Source organism: Salmo salar, chromosome 20, assembly GCF_965601325.2.
Source record: "Salmo salar chromosome 20, fSalSal1, whole genome shotgun sequence".
NCBI classification, from domain to species: Eukaryota; Metazoa; Chordata; class Actinopteri; order Salmoniformes; family Salmonidae; genus Salmo; species Salmo salar.
The window spans coordinates 54,747,719-54,755,634 of NC_138310.1; positions in this window are offsets into that span (position 1 = coordinate 54,747,719).

The following is a 7,916-nucleotide window of genomic DNA, read 5'->3' on the forward strand; positions in this document are numbered from 1 at the left end:
CAAAATTAAAGTGGAAAACCACACTACAGGCTGATCCAACATTGATGTAATGTCCTTAAAACAAGTCAAAATGAGGCTCAGTAGTGTGTGTGGCCTCCACGTGCCTGTATGACCTCCCTACAACACCTGGGCATGCTCCTGATGAGGTGGTGGATGGTCTCCTGAGGGATCTCCTCCCAGACCTGGACTAAAGCATCCGCCAACTCCTGGACAGTCTGTGGTGCAACGTGGCGTTGGTGGATGGAGCGAGACATGATGTCCCAGATGTGCTCAATTCGATTCAGGTCTGGGGAACGGGCAGGCCAGTCCATAGCATCAATGCCTTCCTCTTGTAGGAACTGCTGACACACTCCAGTCACATGAGGTCTAGCATTGTCTTGCATTAGGAGGAACCCAGGGCCAACCGCACCAGTATATGGTCTCACAAGGGGTCTGAGGATCTCATCTCGGTACCTAATGGCAGTCAGGCTACCTCTGGCGAGCACATGGAGGGCTGTGCGGCCCCCCAAAGAAATGCCACCCCACACCATGACTGACCCACCGCCAAACCGGTCATGCTGGAGGATGTTGCAGGCAGCAGAACGTTCTCCACGGCGTCTCCAGACTCTGTCACGTCTGTCACATGTGCTCAGTGTGAACCTGCTTTCATCTGTGAAGAGCACAGGGCGCCAGTGGCGAATTTGCCAATCTTGGTGTTCTCTGGCAAATGCCAAACGTCCTGCACGGTGTTGGGCTGTAAGCACAACCCCCACCTGTGGACGTCGGGCCCTCATGGAGTCTGTTTCTGACCGTTTGAGCAGACACATGCACATTTGTGGCCTGCTGGAGGTCATTTTGCAGGGCTCTGGCAGTGCTCCTCCTGCTCCTCCTTGCACAAAGGCGGAGGTAGCAGTCCTGCTGCTGGGTTGTTGCCCTCCTACGGCCTCCTCCACGTCTCCTGATGTACTGGCCTGTCTCCTGGTAGCGCCTCCATGCTCTGGACACTACGCTGACAGACACAGCAAACCTTCTTGCCACAGCTCGCATTGATGTGCCATCCTGGATGAGCTGCACTACCTGAGCCACTTGTGTGGGTTGTAGACTCCGTCTCATGCTACCACTAGAGTGAAAGCACCGCCAGCATTCAAAAGTGACCAAAACATCAGCCAGGAAGCATAGGAACTGAGAAGGGGTCTGTGGTCACCACCTGCAGAACCACTCCTTTATTGGGGGTGTCTTGCTAATTGCCTATAATTTCCACCTGTTGTCTATTCCATTTGCACAACAGCATGTGAAATTTATTGTCAATCAGTGTTGCTTCCTAAGTGGGCAGTTTGATTTCACAGAAGTGTGATTGACTTGGAGTTACATTGTGTTGTTTAAGTGTTCCCTTTATTTTTTTGAGCAGTGTAGTTGAGTAGTGGAGACCAGAGTCTATCAAACTTGGACTGTCTCTTGCGGAGGTCAAAAGTGAGCTTTTCAAGAGGGAGAAAGTCAACAATCTGGTCAATCCACATTTTAAATGTAGGAGAGGTATTAGAAGCCCACAATAGAAGAATACATTTCTTAGCAAAGTATGCGATAGTGATAAACAAATTTTCTCTGTCAGGATCAAGAACAAAGTCCTGCTGGGCATTAAAAAGATAGATACACGGGGTCATATCAAACTGTACATCTAGTATTTTCTGTGCAGCAGTATGTATAGATTGCCAGATTTTGGCAATCTCTCTACAGCTCCAAAATACATGCATATAGGTTCCACTTTCAGAGGTACATCTTTTACAGCTATGAGAAATGTCTGTTTTCATTCTATGGAATCTCATTGGAGTGTAATAAAATTTGTACACAAATTTGGAATTAGATTCTTTCAATTTTTACATTAGTAGAGGAGCAGTATACCCTGTCGCAAACCTCCGCCCATAACTCATCACTGATAGTCAGACCAAGGTCCCTTTCCCAGATTATTTCCTCAGAAAGGAGTCTATAGATATAGGAGATTTTGCCTTTAATGGATTGTGCTGTAGCAAGAAGGGTTTCAACTTCATTCAGCTGAGCTCTAAACCTCCTCATATCTAATTTGAAGATATATCTTTTTTTTTAAATGGATCTTGGCACAATGTATTCACTGCAGAGCTCTTGAAAGGATTTCAGTGTAGTGGTTTTCTGATGAAATAGGTCTGAAAAGTTCCTGATCCCTAGAGTATGCCAAATATTAAAATTGGCACCACTCAGGGCTTTGGCAAGTCTGGGTTGCATACTATAGGCGAGTGAGAACATATTTGGGAGGAAATGCCCGGGTATTTCTTACAGTCCCTCCATGCTAGTAGGGTGCTGTTAGCCAAAACCTTTGTGATTATGTTGCCCACTTCACTAAAGTTATTAATGAATATAATTGAGCTAAGGGCCGATGAACCACAGGATTGGGCTTCTGAATCCACGTTGAGTCTTCTCTGTTTGTGATCCATGTTAGCATGTTGCGGATTTGGGCAGACCAGTAGTACAATTGAAGGGAGGGAAGGGCAAGACCAGCCTTAGATTCAGGTTTCGATAGAGTGGAGAACTTGATCCTAGGTTTATTATTGCCCCATATAAATTTGGTGATGCTTTGATTAGTTGTTTTGAAAAAGGAAACTGGGGGATAGCATGGGAGCATCTGAAATAAATAGTTCAATCTAGGGAGGATGTTCATACGGATTACATTAATCCTTCCGACTAAGCTAATTGGGAGGGAGATCCAGGTTTGGAGATCGTTCTTGATTCGATCCAGGAGTGGAAGATCATTTTCCTTGAAAAGGCAATTCAGATCTGGTGTTACAAAGATCCCAAGGTATTGAAACCCCTGTGTCTTCCATTGGAACGGACATAGTGTCTTCATAGAGCTGGTGAGTGTAAGATTGACAGAGTAAACAGTGGATTTGTTAAAATTTCTTATATCCTGAAAAAATTGCTCAGTATGGCAAGTTGTCTAAAATGTAAGGAAGGGATTTCTCAGGGTTGGATATGTAGAGCAAGACATCCTCCGCGTAGAGCGAAATCTTGTGCTGCAGGCCGCCTGCAGAAACACCCATAATACTTGGATTGCTCCTTATCGACTCTTCCAGAGGCTCCGCCCCCAACAAGTAGAGCGGGGGGGGGGGGGGGGGGGGGGGGGGGGGGACAGCGAGCACCCTTGTCTTATGCCCCATCCCAAAGGGAATCTGTCAGAGTTCAGTCCGTTAGTAGTCACCATGGCATTTGGATGAGTATAGGGACTTAATCCATTTAATAAAGTTTGGGCCCATATTGAACTTTTCTAAGACAGAACAGAAAGCTCCACTCCATCCTGTTGAACGCCTTCTCAGCATCCAGTGAAGCCAACAGGACAGGGGTCTTCTGTGCGTTTACTTGATCAAAAATATCAAAAGGACGGCAAATGTTATCAGAAGAGTACCGGTCTCTAATAAATCCAGTTTGGTCCGCTTTTATTATTTTGGAAGAGAGTGTTTAGTCTTTTGGCGAGCAATTTGGTAATTATTTTGTAGTCGAAATCCAACATGGGCCGGAAGGACGAGCAGGATAGAGGGTCCTTGTCTTTTTTGAGCAACACTAATGCGAGCTGTGTGCATAGAGTCTGGGAGAACTCCGTTTTTGCAAAAATCACCCAGCATTGGCATGAAAGTAGGGCTAAGCTAGTGCCAAAAAGCTTTGTAGAACTCTCTGGGGAATCTATCTGGGCCTGGGGACTTATTAGGTGGCATGGAGGTAATTGCCTCCAGGACCTCCTCAGGAGTGAAGGGGGAGTTGAGATCTTCGTGGTCGGTCTCTGATAGTTTAGGTAGTGAGATTCCCTCTAGGAAGGAATGGAGTTCTGCCTCCATATGTTCTCTCAGAAGTAGATAGTTTGCAGTAAAAATCATGAAAAGTTAAATGTATCTTTTTTGGGTCATATGTGACCTCGTCCTCTGCTGTTCGGATAGCCATGATTGTACGCTGTACGCTCTGACTGCTCTTTTTTTAATTGGTAAGAAAGAAATCTACTAGGCCTATTGCTATACTCGTGGTATTTCTGTTTAGTAAAGAAAACTTCATTTTTTTTAAATCTCCCAAATATAGTCCAAGTTCAGTTAGGCTTTGGCTGCTTTAAGTTGACTCCAGGAGGTGCATATTTGGACACCTCTCCTTGTAGAGTTGCCTTATAAATAATAGAAACAGTCCTGACCAAATACTGAATAAAAATTTGAAGGAGTTAGAGCGTCTGTCGGGCCTTAGGCGTGGACATGCTTAATGGTAGAGTTAGATGGGACTCTTTAGGTCGGTTTACTTACTGTCCGTCTTGTCTTGGGACAAGTGTAGTTGATTATGCCATCACCGACGTCAACCCCTTCTCCATTAGTGCATTCACCGTCAGACCACAGACACCATTGTCAGACACTTGATGAAATTTAAAACACAATTCACCAAAATCAGTTCTGGGATATTTAGAACAATTTAAGCACGACAGAGCCACAAGAATTAGCCATACAAGATGAAGGAATTTGGAAAACTTATCTTGATAATCTATACATAAATATCCCACAAAAAGACTTAACCAATTAGAAATTCAAGTTAAATTTAGCATCCTTGAATTAGTAATGAAAAAAAAAACTCCACTAGATTACCCAATAAGAACAAAATGAAAAGCTATAAAACCAAAGGCTTGTGGTCTAGATATCAGAAATGAAATGCTGAAAAACAGCACACCTTAGATGCAAAATGCTGTGCTTAAATTGTTCAACATAGTAAAAACTTCTGGCTGCTTTCCTGATGTCTGGAACCAGGGGCTCATCTCCCCTATCTACAAAAGTGGAGACAAATCAGACCCCAATAATTACAGGGCAATTTGTGTAAACAGCAACTTGGGAAAGGTTCTGTAGCATTTTGAATTCAAGAATTTCTTCAAGAAACAAAATAAGTAAATGTCAAATTGGCTTTTTCCCCCCCAACCATCACACTAATAAACACATCCAGCCCACCCCAATTTTTTTATTTATAAATCTGTTAAGGTGTATGACTTAATGAAATGTACACAGAAAAAAAATGTTCACAACCCCGAGGTGTGAGACAAGGCTGCAGTTTGAGTCCAAACCTTTTCAACATTTATATAAGTGAATTAGCAGACATGTTGGACTATCCTCCAGCCCCAGGACACACTATAGTATTTGACAGAGGTAAAATACCTGCTATATGCTAAGGATTTTGTTCTGTCACTAACCAAAGAAGGTCTTCAACAGAACCTTAACATTCTAGAGCAATATTGCCATAATTGGGCCCTCATAGTAAATAATTTAAAACAAATCATGATTTTCCAGAAAGAAAAAAAGTCAAACAAATATAAATTCACCCTGAATTCACCCATGATTGAACGCACAAAAAAAAAATACTCACACCTTGGTCGGACCATATCTGCATCAGGAAACTTTAATATGGCAGTGAATGCACTCAAAGAAAAAGCCTGCAGAGCATTGTATACAATAAAAGTGAAATTATTCAGAATCAACATCCCAATTAGAATTTGGACCAAAATATTTGACATCGTAATCCTACCAATAGGCTCTTTGTGGAAGTGAGGTTGGGACCACTCAATAAACTGGACTTTAAAATGTGGGACAAATATCCAATTTAAGCCCTACATGCAGAATTCTGTCCAAAATTCTACAATTCCAAAGAAATACCAACCAATGCATGTAGGTGTCATGAATACTCAGGGAGAAAAATTTGTAGATTCACACGCAGCAGGTGACTATTTAGTCTACGCAGGAATCGGTCACACGCAGGTAGGCAAACAGGCAAGTAAATCAAAACTTGGACTGAATGCTATAACTGGATCTCACAAACAGACAAGGCTTAGTAGAGTCAAAACAAACAATACCTCACAAAGGCACAAACAGAATGAACTGAACTAAATAAGGAGCTGATGAGACCAGGTGAGTAACTAACACAGGTGAAATCAATAAACAAAAATGAAAGACAGGGCTACATTCAGGAACACACAGAAACAGGGCTACGTTCAAGAACACAATGAAACAGGGCTACATTCAAGAACACAACGAAACAAAACACAAGGATGACTAAGAAAATAAACACAGAACCTTACAGCAGGGCAGAATTTGGCCGCTTTCCAGTGATAATGAAAACACACAAAAGATCATAAACATTTTGGCTACATCTAATTTCAAGTCCAAATTCAAGTCTCCAATTTAAAGCACTTCAAACCCAAGAGCTAAGCCCAGAAACGAGCCCTTTCAGTCAGCTGGTGTTGGACCTAACCAACCAAGCTGACACCAGTACTGCTCCAAAAAGAAAGAATTCAAATAAACAAAATCATGAACCAATCAAAGGACTCATATTTACAACATTGGAAAAAACGAAACAAAATCCCAAAGCCGTATAAATTGCTATTTGGCCCTAAACAGAGAATATGAATTGTCTGATTATCTCTACTCTGTCAGAAATACGAAGCAGAGACAGATCCTTACCAAGTACAGACTGAGTGACCACCAATTGGCAATAGAAACCGGCAGACATAAAAAGACATGGCTACCCAAAGAGGAGTGTGTATGTGGTCACCTCACATCAGGGGAGGTAGAAACAGAGATGTACTTTCTCCTTTACTGTGATAAATCTTCCTCACCAAGAGATTCACTATTTACAGAAATTACTAAATTTATTCCAAATTTTAACTTATTAAACCCAGAGGAAAAACAAAAACGGAATAATAACACCTGCATAGTAAACAGTAACTTAGTTATTATTATTGTTATTACTATTATATTGTTGTGATTCTTATTCCAAATAGTAGTGGTATGGGTGATGGTAGTGATAGCAGTTTAGTGATGGTGGTGGTAGTAGTAGTGGTAATGATGATGGGAGTTGTAGTACTGATGTAATGCTGAGGCTGACAGTTAGTTAGTTATAAGTTAGGTATAGTTTCATTTTCCATGTTTAGCCTTTTATATTTATTATATTTCTAGTATTGACTGTTACCATTTTATTGTTGTTATTTTGTCTTATTATGATTATTTACTACCATTTTATATCATTATTTGTTATTCTTTATTATTTTATTTTATTACAATGTATATTGTATACATTGTTGCTTTGGCAATATTGATGCAATGTTTTTCATGCCAATAAAGCAGCTTGAATTTGAATTTGAGAGAGGAAGACAGGCTATGTGCACACTGGCCACAAAATGAGGTGGAAACTGAGCTGCACTTCCTAACCTCCTGCCAAATGTATGACCATATTAGAGACACATATTTCCCTCAGATTACACAGACCCACAAAGAATTCCAAAACAAATCCAATTTTGATAAACTCCCATATCTATTGGGTGAAATACCACAGTGTGCCATCACAGTAGCAAGATTTGTGACCTGCTGCAACAAGAAAAGGCCAACCAGTGAAGAACAAACACCATAAACCCATATTTATCCTTATTCATTTTCTCTTTTGTACTTTATCCATTTGCACATCGTTGCAACACTGTAAAAATACATAATATGACATTTGTAATGTCTTTATTGTCTTTTTGAACTTCTGTGAGTGTAATGTTTACTGTTCATTTGTATTGTTTATTTCACTTTTGTATATTATCTACTTCACTTGCTTTGGCAATGTTAACATATTGTAACGACCCTTGATGTATATGCGCAGATATCGATTCTGCCGCTTGAGCATGCTTTTGGGGCACAGTCGATAGCACGCTGGACTTCGGGCTAGAAGGTCGAGGGTTCGAGGCCTGCTCCCTGCCGGTTTCATTATAATATGTTTCCCATGCCAATAAAGCCCCTTAAATTGAATTGAATTGAATTGAGAGAGATGCGGAGGAGTGAGACCTAAGAAGGGGGGTGAGTGGGGCCATATATGCCATATATGGGCACACCATCGACTCTGCCTTGCTATTGGCTGTGGGCCTT